We start from the raw sequence: 23,924 nt of genomic DNA on the forward strand, positions 1-23,924 counted from the left end.
GTAAACCCACTTGTAATTGTTATATAATCAATACTCCTAACTTCTGATACAGAAATGCTACATGCCTACAAACAGGATAATCATATTCAGTAAATCATAACCTTTCCAATGAGACCTCACATGACCCATCTTGTGTAGATCACATCTTAGTTATGCCATAGTCATATAATAACAATATCTCTAGGGAGAATATGGGGTATAGTGTCACAGTGATGTCTTTACAAAGTACACGAACTGAAAGCGGCATTTTTCTTTGCCCACTGCCTCTATCCCATTTGTCACTGCTACAAAAGCAATAAAAGGAGAAACACTGGAGCAAAAAAGATGGGAGTGAGCTGGGGCCAAAACTGAGACATGCAACCCTCTTCCAAAGTTCTACACCACATCTAAATTATGGACCGTGAGTTATTGGACCTGTAAGCTAGAAAAAACAACTACCTCTGCACAGTTAGGCCTTGTCTACACAGGGAAGTTTCACCAATTTAACTTAAATTGTTTTTTAAACTGATTTAGTTAAACTAGTGCAAACCTCTGTGTGGACACTTATTTTGGCTTTGAGAGGCTTATTTCTGTTTAGCTTAAGCCAGTTCCCTATAAATTTAAGCTAATCCTTTTAAAAAAAAAAAAGGCCATTATTAAATCAAAATAAGAGTGTCTGCAAAAGGCTTTGCATTGGTTAGGTACACTGGGATCAGGTTTTCAAGTTTTTCTCTGCAATGAGGGTAAGAGACTTTTTTTTTTTTTTTAAATGAAAGCTGAGATTCTTTTGTAATCACTGTACTGAAGGGGCTGAGCCTTAAGAAAAAATACCAAGTATGGTGAGACTTGCAATAAAATTGCCAGAGTTGGCAACAGTGAGATGTGTATATATGTGCTTTACTAGGGCCTGCATTGATACCCAGTTGTAGATTACTGCCGTACAGAATGCGGCAGCATGATGAGGCCCACATTAGTGAACTGCATTAGCCACCTGTTATCCAACAACTGTGCCTCAAGGGCTCGCCAACCGTGTATGGCGCCAGTTTGAGGGAAGATCTGTCAACTGGATGTGTCTACACGGTAGCTGGGAGGGGTGATTCTGTGTGGGTAGACAGACTTGTGCTAGCTCAGCTTGAGTTAGTATGCTGGTGTGGATGTTGCAGCACCGGCAGTGGTTTGGGCTAGGTGCCCAAGCTTGGACCCAGCGGTTTGGTGGGCTTGGACTGTGGTGACTAGCTCAAACTGCTGCCCGTGCAGCAATGTCCATGCTGGGTTTGTTTGTTTTTTTAATGCGTTAGCTCAGCCAGAGCTCAGGTGAGTCTATCTGTGCTGGGACTCTCATCTCCCAGCTGTAGTGTGGATATACCCACTATGTCCCATTGTGGTAGCTGTGTGTGATCAGTGGCCTCATACGGCTGACTTTTGTTCTCCCCCACCCCCCAAGTGCACACACACACACTTTTGTTCTTTGGTTAAGCACTTGAATAAATTGCCTAGGGAGGTTGTGGAATCTCCATCATTGGAGATTTTTAAGAGGAGGTTGGACCGACACCTCTCAGGGATGGTCTAGATAATATGTAGTCCTGCCTTGAGTGCAGGGGACTGGACTAGATGACCTCTTGAGGTCCCTTCCAGTTCTATGATTCTATAAGAGGTGTGAAGGTGGGTGAGTGGAATCTCCCAACTGTTGAGTGAAGGGACTTGTTGGGTGAGGGGTTGATTTATTTTATCACCAACTTGATTTGCTAGACATTTTGCCTATGGTTTTAAGACATGTTTTTCAGCAGCACCCAGAAGTCTTTGAGCATGGAGAGTCATAAAAATATTGACAAAGTTCCCAGTGCCTGACAGTTGGTGTTCAAAATATTCATAATGCCAAGCAAAAGTCCTTGAAAATCTAAATGGTGGCATTTTCTTATGATTCAGAAACTGCCACGTGTCCCAATTTTTAGTTTAAAAATGAACTTCCTATCCAGTGTAAATTGGCTTGTGTTTGAGTGAAAATGGGCCCATTCCAAGTAAAATGTGTCTTCAGACGTCCACATTTTAATGTGAAAATAGTCCTTAAAAGAAAAGCAAAATTTGAGATACATTAAATAAAATGAAACTAGATAATAATGGGATGGTTTTGATCCAGTGTTTCGATTTAGTCCCTTCTGGACCACAATCCAGTATGAACTGAAGTAGTATTTTCCATAGTACCATTTACAGCGTAGTTGTTACATATTTCAGATATAGAACAAAAGGAATGGAAATATATTACAAAAAAACCCAGCTTGTTTCAATGGGACTTTACAACGTTTCACTCAAAATACTAGTCAACCATTGTAGGGAGCCTTCAAACATTCTCCGCATGTATCCCCAAACTTGGAACATATAGTATGGGTATTGATAAAGAATACAGCTTTAACTATTTTGGTTTTACCTTAAATGGAGTTAAAGGTAAACTGTGACTTTCAGAAAAGTTGATGGACGTGCAGGGTTAAGAAAGCAAACGTGAGGTTACCACTTTAGAGCTTTTGGGAAAACTCTGCTTTATGTTCTAATGTTTGGACTGTAAATTTACAATGTACAGCGTCCAAAATGCCACATGTCACTTCAAATACTGGTATCAGTTGCCTTCCTATACTGACAACCAATCTTGCAGCACTTTGCTACATAAAACTCCCATTGATATCAATAGCAGTCTACATACAAAAGGACTGCAAAACTGGGCTGTAGAAGAAATCAAAATTATGAGTTCAAAATGCTAGTGTCCTCTTATGAAGAGCAGGCAAACATACTTTAATACCTTCGGTACATAGGGAGAAAAATATCATTGTGTAACTGGATGCTACCTCTTCTTGGGCAGGGTCTTGCGGTTCTGTTTCTAGGTATAGTTCACTAGTCTATGCAGTATCCGTCTACCCACACCAGAGGTGTCTAACATGTCCCATAGGCCAAATCTGGTCCGCTCTACATGACAACATGCAGACTGTGCAGAATCTAAGACTATTTTTTTTTTTTTTTAAAAAGGTTGAAACCCTGACTCCATTAAAGTCAATGGGAGTCTGGAATTCACTCTAAAGGTATGTCTACACTGCAGCTGGGAGCATGCATCCCAGGCCGGGTAGACAGACATGTTGGCTCTGCTCACTAAGGCTTTGTCTACACTACACAGCTTTTAGCAACACAGCCGTGTCGCTAAATGTCGGGCAGTGTAAATGCTGTTTGTCAGCACTTTTGCAGACAAAAATACTTCCACCTCCTACGAGTGGGGTTCACGTTTTCGACAGGAGAGTGCTCCTGCCAACAACGCAGGCATTCACACAGACACTCGTGTTGCAAAACTTTTGTCTTTTTGGGGGGTGGAGTGGAAGGTTTTGTCGTTCAATTGGCAGTGTAGACAAAACCTAAAAGTAGCAGTGTTGTGAACAGTGTGGGATGGGCTAGCTACCCAAGCACAGACCCAGGTGGTCAGACAGGCTTGTACTTGGGTGGCTAACTCATGCTGTGACACCCACACTGCTAGTTTTAGCATTCTAGCTCAAGCAGAGCTAGCATGTGTCTGTCTACCCAGGTTGGGAGAAAGTTTCTAGCTTTCATGCCTGTGAACTGAGTGTAGCTAAAGCAGTACTGTTTTCCTGGGTCTGCAGACAAATATGAACTCCCTTGTACCCCCAATTAATCTCATTGCAGCGGCACAATATAAAGTGAGTTTAACTCATGAATGTCAACATAACTTTTGTATTGCTGATCATTTTAGAGAATAGAATGTGGAAATGGGAGGAGGGAAGCTCACATACTGGTGGAAATTAGGAGTTGCCATAAAGCAGGAAATGCAGAGGGATGAAAGAGGGAGACACAAATAGGTATAACGTATGTTAACATAGTGTTCTTTATCCCCTTCTAGTTGCTAGCCCATGTACAGAAGTTTGAATCTGCTACTGCCTTTGAGCTACCTACATCTTATCCTTTAGTTCAAGCAGTAGAGGCAGATGAGGGGGTTTTTTTGATTCAGAGATCTCAGGTTCAATCCTCCTCAGGTGTAGTGTTACAAGTTAATGTGAGCGTGACAATCAGGTATTGGCCAAATACTAAATAATGGTAATACTAGAAGTTGTTATATATTCTACCACTGACGTCTGCAAACCGTTCACTGATACTAGTGGGCATTCTACTATGGATTGAGTGGAGTATGAAGTCTTAAATGTATGCACCCACAGCACACTGAGCACAACTAAAACTGGAATTCCACCTTCCAACCAATGAATGTGACTCCCCCCCGGTCTACACATACTATACATAAAGGTACTGGAAGAGGTTAAACTCTGACATGATTACTGACAATGGCCAAGGAACCAAGAAAAGCCATTGCTTCTAGAATTCCACACCCAACAGTAAAAAGAATGAGGAGGACTTGTGGCACCTTCGAGACTAACCAATTTATTTGAGGCACCTTAGAAACTAGCAAGTGCCAGACGTAATCCTTGTCCTTTTTGCTGATACAAACTATCAGTGGTAGGCTACTACTCTACAACCAACAGTGGATTCTGTGGTAGACACTACAACCACCAATCAGGTTTAAAGCACGGTAACAGAGGTTTGGGGGAGCGGCTCAGAAAATGTGCAGTGATGAAGGAGTCAGAAGTCTCCATAGTTAAGTTTTAAAATAAAATTACAATACTACTAAAATGACAGCCTCGTTCCTAAAATTTGCTTGTGCAATCAGGGTAGCCGTAGGCACATGTGTAAGCATAGCGAGGATTGCTCCGACTTGCCAGGAGCCCTTCAACGAAAGTATATGCCTTTCTGCAAAGCTAAAAAAAGTATGTCTATTTTGGACCAAATGGCTTTATTCAGCTTGCTCTCTCATACTAGAAATTCAGGTCTTGCCTAACCCGTATTTCCTTGAAGACACAATGGATGACTGGAGAACTAGAAAGATGACATCACCACAAACACCAAGAGAGACCAAAGCATTTTGGAGAAAAGATCTTTGTGATTCAACATTCCTACTCTTTCAGTGGAGAGATATGAAAGCTTCCACTCTAGTTCATTGATCCATCGCAAAAGCAAAGAAGAGGAGTCTAGTCATTCCTGATATTTCTAAGGTAAAAACAAGCAGAATAAATAATTTAATGTTTTTTTCAGGCCTTTTATCATGATGCAAAAAGGGCACAATGCAATTCTCTCTCTCAAGTCATCTTTCGAACAGGTATGTTTTTTGCAGTTTTGCAGAAGGCTGAGATGGTTCCTCTTTTGGTACCCTTGCTTAAAAAACAAAACAAACATCCCCCCATACCTATGGTTGACAATTATTTTATGCTCTTGCTGTAAAAATTAACCCTTAAAACATTGCAGAATTTTAGGGTTGCTGTATGTGTGTATGAATGCTCAGCCTTAAATATCTGGTTTTGTTGGTTGTAATGAGGCCTGCTTAGCAAGATCCAAATTAATTGGCAAATAGTACTAAGTGTCAATTTCTTACTTTCCCTAAACACCAGAAACAAAAAAATGTCCATTATTAATAATGGAAATTTAGTCTGGAAAGATAATGTGTGTTGCACTTATCCACAAGTGATGTTCTCTTTAGTTGTTAGTTTTGCCTGGCAATCCACAAGCCAAGAAACTAAATACTTGTAATGCAATTATGATTTTTATCACCCACTCTGTTTTGTATCTCCACCACCCCAATGGTCAATTTTCTGTAACTAAGGAACATGTGAGTGTTTTTAAATGTCCTAGTTTTTAAAAAGTCAACTCAAACTTGAGAAAACATCCTGGGCACCGAGCGGGGATACCTATAACATCACCCTGAACAAAGGGAAACGCACTCCTTGCAAACCTGGCTGGGATGGGCCTGCCCGAGCACAGGGAACCTGACTCCCGGCAGGGGCTGTGGCGGTAACAAGCCTTCCCCACCCTCTGCTTGGAAATCCCATCGCAACTTGCAGCAGGCCCACAGCTGGCTGCTCAGCCGCAGCGAGCGAGCCCCGCCCCGAAAGCACAGGGGCCCGTGCGGGAGCAGCGAGCCCGGCCCCCGCCAGCGTCCGCCCCCTCTGCCCGAGCCCACAGGCACCGCCCTCCTGGGCGCCAGCTGCGCCCCGCCCCGAGCGGGCGGCTGCTTCCACCCGGGCCCTGCAGGGCAGCCCCCGCGCCGGCTAATGGACTGGCTGGCTGTCAGAGGCAGCCCCGCAGAGCGTCCCCCGGGCCCGCTCCCTCCTCCGCCGGGCCTAACGTGTAATGAAGAAACAGGTGCCGGGGTTGGGGACTGCCAAGCCCAGCGGTGCCGGGGCTCAGCCCGGGCACAACTCAAAGCCCTGCCCATGCTCAGGTCTCCCGCCTGCACCAAGGGGCGGCCCCGCCTCCGCTTTCCCCAGCTTCTGCTGCCCTCGCTGCAAGAGCCTGCCCCCTCCAGGTCCTGCCCCGCCCTCGGGGACAGCTCCCCCCCGCAGGCTCCCCCAGGAACAGCTCCCCCAAACAGGGCTCCTCTAGGGACAGCTTCCCCCCACCCCCGCTGCAGGCTCCCCAAGGGACAGCTTCCTCCCCGTCCCCGCCCGCTGCAGGCTCCCCCAGGGGCAGCTCCCCCTCCCCCAAAACAGGGCTCCCCTAGGGACAGCTTCCTCCCCCTCCCCGCCCGCTGCAGGCTCCCCCAGGGACAGCTCCCCCCCCCGCCACTGCAGGCTCCCCCAGGGACAGCTCCCCATCCCCCAAAACAGGGCTCCCCCAGGGACAGCTCCCCATCCCCAAAACAGGGCTCCCCCAGGGACAGCTCCCCATCCCCTCCTCCAAAACAGGGCTCCCCTAGGGACAGCTTCCTCCCCCTCCCCCAAAACAGGGCTCCTCTAGGGACAGCTTCCCCCCCTGCAGGCTCTCCCAGGGCAAGGCTCCCCACCACCACCCAGCGCGTGCTGCAGGCTCCCCCAGGGACATCCCCCTCCCCCAAAACAGGGCTTCCCCTCCCCTAGGCTCCCACAGGGCTCTCCCCCCCCCAACGCGTGCTGCAGGCTCCAGGCAGGGCTCCCCTCCCCCTGCGCCTGCAGCAGGCTTCGCCGCCCCCAGTGCAGCCCACGCCCCCACCTATCTGTCCCGCTCGCTCCCTCCCTGCCAGGCTCCCAGCCTCCCCCCTCTTTGCGTGACCAATTTAGACGGGGGAGGAAAAGGGGGACGATGCCGCCTCCTCTGCCTCCCTCTCACCTCTGATTGGCCGGCTGCGCCATGCCCATCAAACTGAGGTCCACAGCGGATTGGCCAGGCTGCCAGACCAGGAGAGGCTCCGTCCCCAAAGGGCTCCCCTCCTCCCGCTCTCCCTTCGCAGCAGTGTCCTCAGAAGACTCATTGGGCGAAGGGCCCCCCACCAGCCTTGGGTGAGAGCTGCAAGGGCACTGGCTGGCAGCCCTGCTACTCAGCCTGGCTGGCCTGGCCATAGGCTCCCTGGAGCAGTGTGGGCGGGGCTCTTCCCCCTCCTGTGACTAACTAAAGTCTGTGAGTCACTGCACAACCCATCAATCCCATTAAATGCCGTGTGCGGGCAGGCGGTGCTGCTCCCGGCGCTGCCCCAGCCCCCGTGCATGGGCTGCCGCCGCTTCCCCCTCTGATACATGGCTGGCTGGCTGGACTTGCTACAGTGTCACATCCTCCCCGCCAGCTGCAGCACCAACTTCCCCCCCAGCTAGTCTCCTCCTGCCCGGGGCTGCTGCAAAGTGATGGGATAGAGCAAAGCCACTCCAGCACCTGGGCTCCTATTTATTACAGTCTGTCTCCCTGTCCTGTTCCTCGGTGGTTGTTCTTCTTCCTCTCTTCCCTTTCCCCTTTATTTTATTCCTCTCTTTCCCCCTTGTCTTGGAGCCTAGATTTGTTGAGTTCTTCTGGAAAGGGTGAGTACAAGACATGGCCTTTCTGACTTAACATTTTTGTGTGGTACACTCTTTTAATGAGAAAAAGTCTTGTATGGGGTTTGGGTTGTGTCTTGGCATGTGCTGTTTGCTTATTCAATAAATATGTAGAATTAAAAAGAAAATGGGGGTGGGCGAGAGGGTATGTGATCATTATCCTTTACTACTGCTACTTGCTGGATGGGTCACTTATCTGTTGCAAACTGTTTAAAAGTTGAATTGATTTCTTTAAAGTTAACTCTGACATGGATCAAAGATCATACTTTTCCCCCTCTCATCTTATTTTACTCCTTCTCCCTTACTCCCCTCTTGTCTGTCTAGATTTTGATTTTTTGTATTTTTATAAAGTACCTGTGATCAGTGCAAATCCACATCAAATGGCGATAGATACATTCATGTTTTGAAATAAAAATATTTCTTTTTGAGACTAGAAAAAATTCTATGGAATATATCTACTAACTTCTGAAAGTAATTCATATTGAAATGTATTTTGAGGGAGCAGTAGACAACTTACTGTCCAAATCATACTGCAGCTCAACTCTTTGAAATTTTGTGCTGTGTGTATGTCCTTTTTATTAAAACGAAACCATTAAGTAGTTGTAAAGTGTTTGAACCCACAACAAACAAGGAAATTCATTTGTTCTACCACTGCATCCTTGGCACACTCTGATCTGTCTAGATATTTCAACACATATGGAATGTATGAGTCTTATAACTGAATCACAGGAAAATGAGTGTATCCAATTGGATTTTAAGTCTTCAGTTTGAATGTCCTTGTGGTGGACTAAACTCAGATTCAAAATATTAGTGTAAAATAGTTTGACCTGGAATTTGTTTGTGTTGATCGTTTAATATATAATTAAAAAATGAGACTGGAGCATTAATTTGTCTTTTGTGTAACCATAATATCCAAAGGTGCTAAAATGAAAAACTAAGTCTCAACCCCAACAAGTACTTACAGTGTATCTCCAGAAGATACTTTCCAAGCCTCAGTACTTTACCTATGTATACTATGTATAAAAGTATACAGTACTTTTATCTATATATAAAATATTTTAAATAGCAGACTAATAACTTACAACATTCAAATCAGGTAAATAAATTACTTTTGAATTGCGGTGTTTGGATGTTTACGCTCCTTTTATTACAACACTACAATTTTGTCTTTAACTCGTGGCTAAAAACAGTCACTAGAAATTTCTGCTAAACTTTGTTAAAATAAATAAATTGGTACCAGACTAAGATCTTGTATACCAAGTTTCAACAGTCCTTTAAAATATATATATTTGTAAATGAGAAGAAATCAAGATAGCTATGATTTCTTTAGCCAGTGACTACTGAAATGAAACCCAGAGATTTCAGTGATTGTCCAGAGCAATCAAATTGGAGAGGTGAGAAATTCATATATTGTCACCATGACATTGGAAAAGGAAAAACCTTGGGATGATGGCTGAGATACTAAATTCAGAACGTGACCACTATTCATAAGTGGTAACTACTTTTTGTTAATTGATATGCACAATAAAAAAAAAATTATGAGCCAAAATCATTGCTTTTATAACATTGTCAGACCCTGTGTACTTACAGCAAGTATGAATGTGACCAATGTGTGTAAAGCTTTTTAAAATACCTGTTACAGTTGCTCTCATGGGGTCCTTTTAGATATGGTCTGTTGAGTCAATATTACATAGGTAAGGCCCTACCAAATTCAGGGCCCATTTTGATCAATTTCATGGTCATAGGATTTTAAAAATTGTAAATTTCATGGTTTCAGCTATTTAAAAGTGAAATTTCAAGGTGTTGTAACTGTAGGGGTCCTGATCCAAGAAGGCGTTGTGGGGTGGTCACAAGGTTATTGTAGCGGGGGGGTCGTGGTACAGCTACCCTTACTTCTGCGCTGCTGCTGGCGGCGGTGCTGCCTTCAGAGCTGGGTGCCCGGTCAACAGCTGCCGCTCTCTGGTCGCCCAGCCCTGACGGCAGCGCAGAAATAAGGGTGGCAATACCGCAACCTCCCTAAAATAACCTTGTGACCCCCCCCCACTCCCTTTTGGGCCAGGACCCCCAATCTGAGAAATGCTGGTCTCCCCCATGAAATCTGTGTAATATAGGGTAAAAGCACCCAACAGACCAGATTTCATGGCAGGAGCCCAGATTTCATGGTCCATGATGCGTTTTTCATGGCTGTGAATTTGGTGGGGCCCTATACATAGGCCTGTTTCACCTCTCTGAAACCAGTTTTATACTAGTGTACCTCCAGTAATTTTAATGGAGTTACTCTTCATTTACATCTGTATAGGAAGAGATTAGAATCCAATATTTTCAAAAAGCCTCCAAATACTTACTTGACAAACTGTGATTCCAGCTCTCATCAGAGGCAGTTCTGCTCCTGTTACTCACACTAAGTGGTATTTTACTACGTGAGTAGTCCCTTTAATCCTGGTGTGACTACTCACATGCTAAAGTACCAATCAGTGTGAGTAAGGGTGACAGGATCAGGCCCTTAATATTTAATTTTATTCTTTGAAATAAGAATATATTATATTTATTGGGGTCATGGCAAAATTTTCTGAGAACAAAGCGCGAAGTTATTCTATTAAATGATTACACCATGCTACAAATGAAATAAGCAAGCAAGTAAGTATTCTGGGTATTTCTCTTGATGCTGTGGAAGGTAGAATAAGATTGTTGTGAAATTCAGTGTTTTGTAATGAAATTCTGTGCTGGAGGGAAGTTTGAATACTGAATGTCTTGCGGGAGGCAAGTTGGGAATGCAGTGTTAGAGGTGCTTTTTTACAATATGACATGAATTTTGTTGATTTCAATGGGAGCAGAAGCAGTTCAATAGTCTTTCTGAGAGCAGTTGATGTTGTAGGAAGCGTTCACAATGCTACTCGTCTGACTTACTTCTGTCTTAGCAGAAAGATCAGTGCTAAACAGACTGTTAAGAAGAAAACCTGTCTAGCGAAGTGGTGTTGTGTCCTGCCTTGATGCATTACATGTACTTTTTAATAAATCTCCTGAAACTTGTATTGGACACGATCAGGATGACAGACAATTATTTCATGTTTGTTTCATGTTTTCACTTCCTTTTATGACTGTATTCATTGCTACGCTTTTGTGTCACTGATTGCGATGTTGTTGTAATTAACGTTAATTATGCAAACTAGATTGTTTTTAGAGGCTCTCCCACTCTGTATTGATACTGTCATCTTGTCTGTTTGTTAAACAAGAATGCATACATTTCAGGATGCTGGAGGAACTACAGCTATTAGTTACAAAATAGTATCTGCCTGGGAAACAAAAGCAAATACCACTTTCAGCTCAAACATTACATGAAATTTTTATTTGGCAGCACTGCTTAGTCACACAATTTGATCTGAAATAATGAGGCATCGTGAACCAAGGATACAAAATAGGAAGTAAGTGTAGGGACTTTGTGAAGAGAGCATGTAGACTTTAGAGTTTCACCATGTTCTTTCAAGATCGACAGGATTATTGAGTAAAAATCTGCAGTCCTTATTTGAATAAAATTTCCATTTAAGTATGTGAGAATTTTTTGCCTGCTTAAGGAAAACCGAATTTGGCAGCTAGTAACGTGCTAGCTTTGGCAAAACAAACTGATGGAACAGGCAACTTTATGCTTAATTCTTTTTTTTTTTTTTTTTTTTTTAATTTTTGCTTTGTTGTCTCTAAAAACCTCCACATCAGCTTGAAGGGTGATATTCGTTTTGCACCCTAACTTTTCTAAACAAAAGTGCTCGTAGAAGAAATGATTAGTCTAATAATCTTTTATATAGAGGAAGTACAGTAATGATATTTGAATTAATTCCTTCAGATTAACTATAGTGAAATTAATAGAAATCTTTAAATCTGACTTTGAATTGCCCCTATGAAATACTTGAGAGCTGAAAGTGATTCATGTTAGAGTCTCAATAGAAATCATAATTGCAGGAATATTTGTGTTCTATTTTTATATTCATAATATATTACAGGAGAAATACCATGGTGGAGGGAGAATTTAAATTGGAATTATTTTACACTGTCAACATTCGAAGGTGTTGGTGTGTAAACATACTGTAAGACATTGGAAAACGATTCCCAGTTTTCCTTTGACTTTCCATACCAAATAAGTAATAATTTGTTTGCAGTTTGTATTAGATGTTTGTCTTTTGTGCAAGACCATCAGTGTAGTAGTCCTCTGGAAAGCTAAAACCAGTACCCTGGGCTCCAACAAGTGGAAGTTATATAATTAAATGGAAAGATTCCATAGTATTAGAAAATTACCATTTAGCAATCTAGTGAGTCTGTTAAGCCATGGAGATGATTTTATGAAAATCAATAAAATGCCCATTTTTCTTCTAATTGTAGATCCATGTTAAAAGAAAAAAGATGCTATTTCTTGGTAGCATTTCACATTGGCTTGCGATATAGTTAAATTAGAAAGGCATTCTCTTCAGTTTAGACCATACATGTAAAGATAATAAATGTTTTTTGCTTTTGTTTTTTTAAATCTTTATTTATTAGATTGCCTTTCAGAAATCACACTAAAATGCTGGCCTGTAAGTGAATTCAGTGTGTCTGTCAGCAGAATCAAGAATGAGGGTCACTTATTTTTCAGATGACATGCTGGCATGACACTGGTTCCTATTGCCTAAATGCTGTATATTCCTTCACTTCCAGCTCATGGTTCCATACTCATGCTTTGAAGTATGTATGAAGGTTCCAATATACCAGGATGTGATGTACCCAAAGTAAATTTGAAAGAGAAATTGTGACCTTAACTATTTTAGAGGGTGGGGTGGAAAGAGTTGGTATTGCTCTCTGTAGAGTCTGTAATGTTGGTTAGCCTCTCCTTGCCTCAAAGGTCCACCTGTTCTGGTATTAGCAAAACAAGTAACTAGACCATCAATCAAATTAAGTACTTGGGGAGAAAGAAGTGACAAATTGACAGCCTTCCTCTGTAACATGTATGGAACATTAAATATTGGTGATCTGTATGAAATATCATGGGACAGTAAAAGGGAGCTGTTAACCCTTAATGTTGGGACTTTGTGTTTTGCAACTGAAATGAAAATTACTTTATTAAAATAAGATAACTTGTTTAAAATATCCTGAGTGTTATGACCCTTAACCAGATACTCCAAAACATTTATTCAAGCAAGATAAGGTACTCTACATCTTTTGTTGTGAGGAAACTTGCCTGCCTTAGTGATCTGTATTGTAATTCTTAACTGCTCTAGAATCCACGTATAACAAACTCCAAGTCAGCAGCTTTATGAAGAACCTACTTCATGACACGTGTGAGGAGTGCAAGTACTGAGTTTTGGTATGTTGGGGCTTACAAAGCTTGTTCTTGTATGAACAGAAACTGTTCAAAATGCCAGATTCATGATGCATGCAACAGTAAAGGTCACCAACTTGGAAAATTAATAATATGGTTCATGTTGACATTTCAGAGGCAATGCAGATTGGAGTGAGCCACACCCCAGTCTGTTCTAGTGGTTCCTGTGGACCTGCATTTTTCACTGCACTGAAACACACAAAATCAGTGGTGTTCCCCTTTTCTCCACCCCAGCCAAAATCCTTTCTATGATGAAACTGAAAAAAATGTTTGTAATCTTTAACAAGCAAACAATAAAATGCTGATCAATTATTAAACAGAGCCAGTGAGGGTCAGAGTGGGGCTTTTAGCGTTCATCTGCATTTTACAAGCTGTATTTTGTCTTCTGGTCAGGTTTTGTTCCCAAAGGACCATGGGAGTCAGAGTTAGCACATTTTACAAATAGGTTCCTGATTCTCCAAAATACTGCTTGTAGTTAAGGAAACTTATTATGACCCTGTGGCCTTCACTATTTTTCTTTGGCACAGCTGTGGGAATCAGTTCAAGGAAAGTTGTAAGAACACAGAAGTGAAAAACAGGGATAAAGAAATCCTAACTTGGGCTGGAACAAACTTCTTTAGATTCAATAATATAAAGCCAGAATATCAAGAAATAATGATGATGTTACTTTTCATAAAGTCACATAAAATGTGGAGCTTCTAAGTGGAGAGGAAATCATAATTACACCATTGTTTCTGTCTTGTAAACCATTTGGCCATTAACAGTGAGGTTAAAGAGCATTAATTCTGACATCAAATTTCTTGTGAACTTGGAATTTTTCTTGTCAAAATTAAAATGTTAATTTATTGCATTTTCCTATATATACTATAAACTTTGGGGAAAATAAAGCACTAACACTGTGGTAAGGAATATGAATTGTATTTTTCTTGAAATAAAATAGATGATATGCATATTTACCCCTGTGTTTACTCCTCCTTATACTTCTCTTCTTTTGTCTCATAACTCTTCCATTTCCTCTGTTTCCTCCCTTGTTTTCTCTTCTCTCACTCCTCGTGATCTCCTTTGTTTCTTTCCTCTTCCTTTCTCCTTTTACCTCTTAGTACCATTATTAGTATTCTCAATTATTGAGTTACACTAACACTTAGGTGCCAAAGTCAGGATCGGGGTCACGTTTTGCTAGGCAGTATACAAAAACATAGTAGCAGTCCCTGCTCCAAACAGCCTACAGCTTGAACAGCCAAGATAAACAAAGGGTGGGAGGGGAAACAGAGGCAAAGTGAGGTGTAATGACTTGCCCAAGGTGGCACAAAGCAGGTCAGGAGGTTAGCCAGGAATAGAAGATGGGTCCAGAGCCCCACTCCAGTACCCTGTGCAGTAGACCACCCACCTCCCATCTTTTCACCTCTTTCTGCTTTCTATTTTTTGTGTGCCTCATCCGTTTGCTCTTTTCCCTCTTAAATACACTGAGTGACTTTTCAGAGTGCATTTTGAGACTGTTCTGTAGTCATAAACATTTTTCTTCTGATACCATTTACACTGGTGCAGCATCACTGATTTCAGTGGAATGTCTCCTGACTTATACAGGAGTATGTGAAATCACAGTAAAGCCCACTGGCTTCACGTACCAGAAGAATACATGTACGTTCAGGTTAGGCACCAAAATATATATTTTTAAAAATGAATGTAGACAGGAAAAAGGCAATATTTGGTGCATTTGTGTTGTAATTTACATGCTGCACAAATGCAACTCAGGAATACTATGGAGGTAAAAGGTACATCTTTTCTTATTAGTTCTTAAAGGACTACATCAGCTATTGTGCTGGGCCCAGTAGTCTAAAAATTTGAAAGGTGAGCAGTGCTTTTCACCATGATGAGTAACCTATTTGAAAATACTGTTTCTAAATAGACTTGACATATCTAAGGCTACTGCTAGCCAGGGTCATCTTGCTATGACTACTCTGGCAGAGTAAAAGCAGGAAGCTGATGTACAGACAGTTAGATCAGTACTGAAAGCATGTTGGAAATTGACTTGCAATGGCAGAAAAAACATAAAGTAGCAGTAGTCCCCTTTCCTCTCTCCCAAGCAAAATTTTTTAAACTTTGAAACTGATAAAATTATAGGTTTCAGAGTAGCAGCCGAGTTAGTCTGTATTCTCAAAAAGAAAAGGAGTACTTGTGGCACCTTAGAGACTAACCAATTTATTTGAGCGTAAGCTTTCGTGAGCTACATCCGATGAAGTGAGCTGTAGCTCACGAAAGCTTACGCTCAGATAAATTTGTTTGTCTCTGAGGTGCCACAAGTACTCCTTTTCTTTTTGATAAAATTATGTTTGCTTAAACTTCTAAATTTTAAAATTTTCCTCACTCTCAAATATTTTAGTTTGTTCCCAGTAAAAGGTGCTTCTTATCTTTCAAAGTGTTAGATTGAGGGGCTTGACATAATGGCACATGTGGCATCCCCAATTTAGAAAATCCACTCTCCTAAATCACAGATTTTTTTTTTTTTCTCCAGTAGTTAATTAAAAATTAGATGAACTGCCCTCTTGCTCAGGGCAAATATTGGATTTCTTGGACTGTAACATATGGATTAAACTTCATTACTTCATACATTTTATTATTCTGTAGGGGCGGCATCATAGTTGTCCAAGCATAAGTGGTTACCCACACAAAACGACCCTGCTAGGGATGTAAGTACACGGTGCAGAAAATTCAAAAGTTACAGTTTCCAGAGCATTTGTTAGCTTGTCCTTTTTTGCATCCATACTTGTTAATCGTCATGTGTGTATTGATGATTTATTCCCATCATGATCAACATATCCCCTTTGTCCAGGGCATACACACGTGTTGGGTGATTCATTCACCTGCATGCACCCATATTCTCTCATCACCTGCAATTCAAGCTCTGACAGCTGCTCTTCTTTAAGTGCTTGTTGATTTCTCCTTCCCTCTCTTTTTCTGGGTGCAGGACTTTCCTTGGCTTTGCCTGAGAGTCCTGGCCTCAGAGGGTCCTGCTTTTGCCTGAGTGCTTGCTTCCTGCTCTTACTATCCGCCCCAGCTATGAATGTAGTATAAATCCTTACTGCTCTTACTCAGGCAAACGGGTCCCTTCAGGTACTGGGAAGTCTGTAGCAAGTCCTGTGTTCCAGTTCACATGGATATTAAGAACTCTAACCAGTAGCTCTGATGCTTTTCTCCTCTGATAGTCTCTCCCTCCCCGCCCCCCCATGCACCAATTGGACTCATGTTCTGAAGTGGAGGAGCTGGGAAGATCTTCTACTGCTTTCCCAGGCTCATGGGAGGAGAAGGGATGGGACAGAGAAAGCTCCCAAGGGATTGGGCAGCATACGTTCTCTCTGGCCCTGCAGTGACATCCCGCTGCCTCCAAGGGAGAGGAATGAAGGTTTCCCTGCTGCTCCCCTTTCCTTGACTTGTGTGAGAGGACAGTGACATTTCCTCTTTCCAGAGGAAAAGGGGAGTGAGATAGTAGCACCCCTTATGAAAAATCAGCATCAGGTAAGTGCTGGAGAGTCGAGGGGCTATTCATCTGGCCCAGATCCCCCTGAGACTGTGTATCTGCATTACATACATGAGTTATTTATTTTAAATGAAGAGGCTAGATTCGTGTGTGTGGTTTCCATGTGTTTTTTAATGGTTATGCTGGATTTTTGCCATGCCACAAAACTGATTAGAAATTATTATAATGAAAAGGGGGCAATGGTTCATTTCAGAGATAGGTAACATGGCGGGGAGAAGGCAAATCTGAACACATCCCCAGTTGCTGTATGAGCATAGGGTGCAGGTTCCCCACCATCATCTCCAGGAGCTACTACTGTGCTCATTTTTTGGGTCAAAGATGGGACCAGTATTTCATTATCTTAATATATATCCTTATGTGTGTTGCTATTATTTATGTGCAATGGTGCCCACTGTGTGCCAGGCACTTGGTGACAGTTCGTGCTCCAAGAAGCTCCCAACCTAAAGCCAAAGGTCAGGGGAAGGAGAATAACAATAGGCAATTTACATAGAAATCAACAAGACTTACTATGGGCAGCATGCCAGAGCTGGGGCTTTTAAGAGAGATGTAAATGTGGGCAGGGTTAGGTGCCTTGCAGGTGACCTCAGGGAGGTCAAACCATGCGTAGGGGGCTGCATGAAAGGAGGTGTGTGGCACAGATGACTTTGTGAAAATCTGACAAAATTGGTGAACAAGGTTGGGAATGGGTGGGGGGAGGCAATGTTTGACAGGAAGGATAAGAAGGGAGGGACAGAGCTTTGAGAATGTTCACCAGAAACTTAAATTTGAGTTTGATATAATCGGATAGGAAGCCAATGGAAGGATTCAAAAAGGGGAGTTGAGTTACAATGTATATACAAGCTGCAGTGTGGTTGGATTTATTATGTTAGCAGCTATTGTATGCTTGAATTTTCTGGCTCTTTTTCATTTAAACTCTCAACTATATAATGTTGAGTTTGTGTAGGGATTTTTTTATTTTATTTCTTTTGCATCTAATTTCCTAAGCGTTCTAACAGGAGTAAAAAAACATTAACTGAGTGCATGCCATGTTGAGTTCCCATTACCTTTGGGTTGAGAACAACCATGAGAAACTTCAGTGCAAAGAGTAACTTCTCTGAAAGTTGTAAGTACCTGAAACCAGGGACTTGGATTGTAAGGACGCCGGGGCTGTCTCATTTGTTTATGTTTCAAGCAGTGCTCGGAGGCCTCTGGGTGCTAGGGTAGTACAAATAATCAATAATCAAATCTAAAACAAACAGAAGGAAGTATTTTTTCACATAACGCACAGTCAACCTGTGGAACTCCTTGCCAGAGGATGTTGTGAAGGTCAAGACTATAACAGGGTTCAAAAAAGAACTAGATAACCATTGATGGACCTATCCTCCATGAACTTATTAGCCAGGATGGGCAGGGATGGTGTCTCTGTTTGCCAGAAGCTGGGAATGGACGATGGATCACTTGACGATTACCTGTTCTATTCATTCCCTTTGGGGCATCTGGCACTGGCCGCTGTTGGAAGACAGAATACTGGGCCAGATGGACCTTTGGTCTGACCCAGTATGGCCATTCTTGTATATGTTCTTATAATAATTTTAGAATAAAAACTCTTCAGCTGTAATTCTATTCCATGTGCGTGAGAGAGAGAAAGAAAGAGAGGGGAGAGATTCTTTCTCTCTTCCTCCATCTGGAAGGATGAAATGCAGAGCTTTTTCTAAGAAGGTATCTAACATACTTCCTCAAATTAGCCAGTAAGTGGCATTACAAACAGGTTACAGCAAGTGGCTGGCAATTTTCCCATCCTTCTTGTCACTGGAAACATAATGCTTGTGCAGTGTGCTCATTCACGAGACATCTGCGTGCAGAGTCGGTCCTGGGGACACACAAACAGTGTGGTTGCGTGTGGCACACTTTTATCTGTGATGCCTCATTGGTGGCCAAAGAAGTGGCCCGGGAGCAATGGTAATAAACCATTTTTTCTTTATTTGACAGTACGATGGAAGAGGTGAGAACTCCGGGAGCTGAATTTGCAGGGGAGCAGTGGAAACATCCTGGGATGGGTGGGGAGATGAGAAGTAGGGTAGGTCATTGGCAGTGCCATTGTGTGGTGGAGGACTTCAGATAATTTCTAATGCTCAGCATTCTGCGCATAATAAAGTAAGACCATAATAGCACTGAATGCCCTGAGCACAGCAAGGTGGAGTGATTAATTAAAGATGATTTTGATCATTGACTTAAATCACTTGATTTTTTTTTTAATAATCGATTTAAATCGGGTTGAGGCTTCATGAAAACTAATTTGAAAATTTACGCTATTACAATGTTGGATTACAATTTAATTGTAAATTTTAAATGTTTTTAAGTGCCGCTACTCATTGGGCATCGTATTTCAATTTTACAAAATTGCTGTAAGCAAAAATCAAAATGATTGAAAAGGGAGGCGTTATCCTGTGAACACATAAGCAGGTACATAAGTTTCACTCACATGAATGCTCCCATTGATTTCAAAGGGCTAAAATGGGGTTTTTATTAAGTTGGCTTCTCCTCGTGTCATAAAATCTGTCACTTCAAAAAAAAATTGCTTTGGTGTAAACCATGAAAAGTTGTTTAGATTGTCAATATGTTAAAGTTATTGTGAAACTTTTTTATGCACATGGGTCAAAATGTTCAAAAACAACCTACAGTTAGGCTTCTCAGCTCAGTCTTAGGTAACTAAGTGACTAGGGAGCACAAGACCCATTGACATCAGATTGCAGGCTCTGATGGAGGAGTCCAGCCTGGTTGAAACATCTCAGCTTGTTTAACCTGTGGAAGCTCAATATATCATAAGGGGGGGGTTAGTTACAAATAATGCTTGCTTATCAATCCTGTGCTTGCATTTTTGGTGTTCTCACAGTTGGGATGTTAATGAGGCCCTGGAATTGTCCTTTTCAGCACAGAGAAGTATGAAAGTTCTTAGGAGGAAAAAAATCTTCATGTAGGATCTGAAATTCTACTGACCAGTTGCTGTTGTATCTGAATGCTTCTCAGACAGGAATGGGCCCTTGCTGCCTGTGGCTGACCTCAGAATGCCCCTATGCTGGAGGCTGTGAGGGGGTAGTGTAGTGCTGTCTATCCTGGATCCCTGCGCCTAGAGGATTCTGCTACACAAGAAGAATCCTCACCTGGCCACTTAAGTCAGCGCTGAGTATGTTTGCTCTGCTTCAGCTATTTGACGGGGCTGAGGATCTGGTCCAGTTAACTTAAACTTGCAAGCGCCCTGTCAGATAGAAAGAGAGTTTTATCCCTGTTTTATAGGTGAGGCAACTGAGGCACAGAGATTCCTCCCCTCCCGCTGGAAATCTGTGTCAGAAGAAGTAATAGAAGCAAGACCTTCTGATGATCAGTCCTCTGCTTTAATCACAAGATATTTCTTAAGCCACTTACTAAAAAGCAGCTTAGATTGTTACTCTGTTAGTGGCTCCACCTCCCCATGCAGACTTGTAGACAGTACATGATCACATAGTAAGTGGAGATATTTTGTTTGTGTTTCTCTTTACATAACACTCTAAAGTATGCAATAGAGAGAGGTTTTGTTCACGTGTTTTAGTGCTTATGCACGATGGTTGTATTTTTGGTTTTCTCCTATTATTTCTAAGCTGTTAATAACCAATAAGGAGACAGATGTGTGGGTAACAGTATGTGCAGCCAAATTGTCCTCTTGACTTTTAGGCACAGAGGGAACAAAAGGTTTTCATGGACCAAGCAAAGATGACTTGTAAGCACATAATGGAAGTATGGCCCAGCGGTTAGAGTACTAACCTGGGCTGTGGGGGAGACAGATTCAATTCCTGCTCTGCCACAGACTTCCTGTGCGGCCCTTGGCAAGTCACTTAGTCTCTCTCTGCCTCAGTTCCCCATCTGTAATATGGAGATGATAGTGCTTCTCTACCTCAGAGAGTTGTGACGATAAATACACTCAATATTGCAAGCCACTCAGATACTTGGACTATGAGAGCCAATACGAGGGCCTTATATAGCAAATGAGGGGAAACTCTAAACAGCATCTTTCTCACCCTGAAGCCCTTCTGTAACAGCAGCATGTAGTTTGGGCACAGAGTTTTTGTAGGTGAAAGCCACTTGCTGTGATGGGCCCACAGCAAAATGCACAGGGGCATTAATGCTGAGTGTCTAAGACTTCATAATGGAGGACTTTTCTTGTACTATATCACAAGTGGCTGCTTTCATCTCTCCTCCATTTTAATGGCGTATACATGATACAGACTTCCTTGTCTCGGGTGGGGGGGATGCTATGTAGATATTACGCAGTACCACTGCCATCTTTCTTAATTATGTATGAGGTATGGCCATTATATCTCTTTCCTGATGTATATTAACAGAAAGGAAGGACATAACACCATCCAGAGTTGGAAATAGTTCAGCGTCTTGACTCTGGTTCGTGGCTGGGCAGCGATAAGCATGAGGCATGAAGTGCAAAGTGGCTTTCTTTAAGGCTAACTCCCAGCAGCTGTGTGCTCTGGTGGGCTGGGAATATAGGAGACCAAGGATGGCAATCTTGCGTCCCTCGTGTTGTGCATGTGGCTTGCAGTGCTGGACTGTGACACATACTTCATTTTACACAGTTTCCACACAGTTGTTTCCTGTGCAAAAGGTCAACATACAACGTATAGGGGCTCCAGATGCACCAAGAAGCATTGCATATATTACAGTGGCATATTTCTCATATACAGCATGCTCAGCATCTACCAGCTTGAGTCAGAATTGGGGTATTTCCACTCTGGCCTCTGACACTGAAAAGCCTAATCTCCTTTTATATTTTTAATATATTGCATCTGGAATCATCTGAAGCTGTTGGAGAGCTGCCTAGGCCAATGGTAGTGCTTTTCATTTTCTAGAGGACTCCTATGCATATCAGATTGGGCTCCTAGCCTCTCACCAGCCCCAGTTTGAGCAATTTAAGTCCCAAACTTGTCCCACTAATACTTACAGAATGAAGAGCCTGAGAGGTGTTACAAGTGTTCCACATGTTTCCTGATCAGGCCTTTTGTCTTGTATGACATTGTTCCCAGTGGCATGGGAGGAAAAAGGCCCAGGGGGTCTTTTATGGAGTACATGTTATCTCCCTGCATTTTTACATCCCTTCCAACTTTAAAACTTTGTATCACAGCTACCATCCTTTTAGCCAAGAGGGCTTGTGCAATGTTCTTTGCTCATTGATGCTGGAAGAAGCACTGTCAAATGAGAGGAGGCACTTCCTATTTTAAACAGGAGGACAAAGTGTATTTCCTCTGTAGCACTCCTAGTCTTGCTGGCTTGGAGAAAGGGACAGGAACTGATCTCTGCTCTCACCTGTGGCTGTAAGGCTCTATCTCTCAGTATGCTGGCCCCGACAGTCTCTTATTCTCTATTACATTTTTCTCCCTTTTGGAGGAACTTTGACTCCGTAATAATGTGATACATCAGCTTGAGTAATTTCTGTTTGAAGATATTAAGCTCTGTGAATACTGAAGAATATTATGTCTTCAGATTTTGAATGGTCCTCTCCATAATTCAGTACTGCTGTTGGAATGATTTTGTTTCAACTGCCGGGGCTAGTTTAAATAGAACTGTCTGAGCATGGGCTGTAGTTTCTCATAGATCACAAAGTGAAGTTCAGTGAATGATGAGTTGTCACGAGATACCATAATGAAATAAGTACTCCTCATAGTTTTGAAATAAATAGTAATTTCATTAAAGGGGAGAAAAGGACATTTTGTCTGTAAGCTTAATTGTAAGAGCTGGAATTCCTAAGCAGAGATTTTTCACATGCAGTTAGGTTGCAGTGAGTTTTAGTGAGAGTGAATTCAATGTGGGGAGGGATGCTAAAACTCCCAGCAGTGTCTGAACTACATGTCTGCAGTAGATTCTCTTCGTCCTTTTGGTACTTGGTGATGTGATACTTATGCATGGTCTTCGTACATGATATGTATGGCCGTGCATGCAGCCTGGTCCTTGAGGAAAAAGTCAGCAAGGTATCTAATGTGATACCTTTATTGAACAACTGACAAAGATGCAGTAGTTGCTGTTGAAAGTCAACATTTGATAAGAGTGACATCTGCTAGCAATTTTCCATTTTAAAAAGTCAATATTTGCTATATATTGCTTTTAGGTAGATGTTTGCTAAGGACTGCATGACAGTGGAGTTCAAACCGTAGTCCTACAAGGCAGAAGTTGAGTATCTCCCCCTCAGTTCTATTCATTTGCTTCCCTATTCATCTTGTTTAACACATAAGCACAAATATTGTTGTTGATTTTTTTTAACTGGAAATAGTACTTTATAGTAACCGTGAAAAAACAGATAACAGGCTGGGGATGGAGAGCTAGGATCTTTGGGGTTCAAAAGCTTGTTCTCAAATGCTGACTTCTGTAACCAGGACCCAATCACTTTCTCCCTCTCCCCGAATTTCCCTATCTGTAGAATGTGAGTGATACCTGCCCACTTCAGAGTTGTTGAGAGGGCTGATTTTGCTGGTGTCTGTAAAACACTTTGAAGATGAGCAGTGCTATATATGGACCAAGTGTTTATTTTTGGAATTCACTGTGATGCTAAAAACAGCAAATTCAAGGAAGCAACTACAGTCGTACTGTCATGATCCTAGCTCTCAGAGCTAGTACCCGGGGTTTACTATTTGTAGCCTCTATCTGCCCATCTGTGATAGTTCTGCTGGAAAGTCTCCATTTGTAGAGGCTCTCATGGTACTGGGGGACAATATGCAATTGAGCATGTGGGAAAGACTCCCTATTCAATATGAATAATTCAATATAAAATTAAGTTTGTTTTTTTTAATTTGTTTTACATTTTGATTTTAACATGAGTCACCTGATTCTCCCCAGGCCCTGCTCCCTTTCTCCTCCTGAGAACAATACCAGCTAAAGAGCAGACCAAGCAACAGGAGCAATAGTTTCTAGGACTGGAGAGTAGGGACCCGCCACACACACCGTTCTGTCAGTTGCTGCAAAGGCTGGGAGTGACAGCTGGAATGCCTATTCTTCCCACTGTGTGGAGTCATGGAAGTTGGTGTTCATTCAGCAGAGGTTTCAGAGTAACAGCCGTGTTAGTCTGTATTCACAAAAAGAAAAGGAGTACTTGTGGCACCTTAGAGACTAACCAATTTATTTGAGCGTAAGCTTTCGTGAGCTACAGCTCACTTCATCGGATGCATACTGTGGAAAGTAC

The 23,924-nt window shown here is 42.3% G+C and overlaps 1 protein-coding gene across 2 annotated transcripts in view; it reads left to right on the forward strand.

Moving 5' to 3' along the window:
• Positions 1 to 7,485: 7,485 nt before the first annotated feature.
• Positions 7,486 to 23,924, forward strand: part of SERTAD2 (SERTA domain containing 2) — a 97,617-nt gene continuing 81,178 nt past the window's right edge. Inside the window, exon 1 of one of the 2 annotated variants that reach the window (XM_077814033.1) lies at positions 7,486 to 7,838. The gene's annotated coding sequence lies outside the window, so the exon portion shown is untranslated. Of the gene's footprint in view, positions 7,839 to 10,817; positions 13,183 to 23,924 lie in introns of those variants that run through there. The other variant, XM_077814036.1, reaches the window with a different exon arrangement.

The sequence above is a fragment of the Eretmochelys imbricata genome, chromosome 3 (assembly GCF_965152235.1).
Source record: "Eretmochelys imbricata isolate rEreImb1 chromosome 3, rEreImb1.hap1, whole genome shotgun sequence".
Taxonomy (NCBI): domain Eukaryota; kingdom Metazoa; phylum Chordata; order Testudines; family Cheloniidae; genus Eretmochelys; species Eretmochelys imbricata.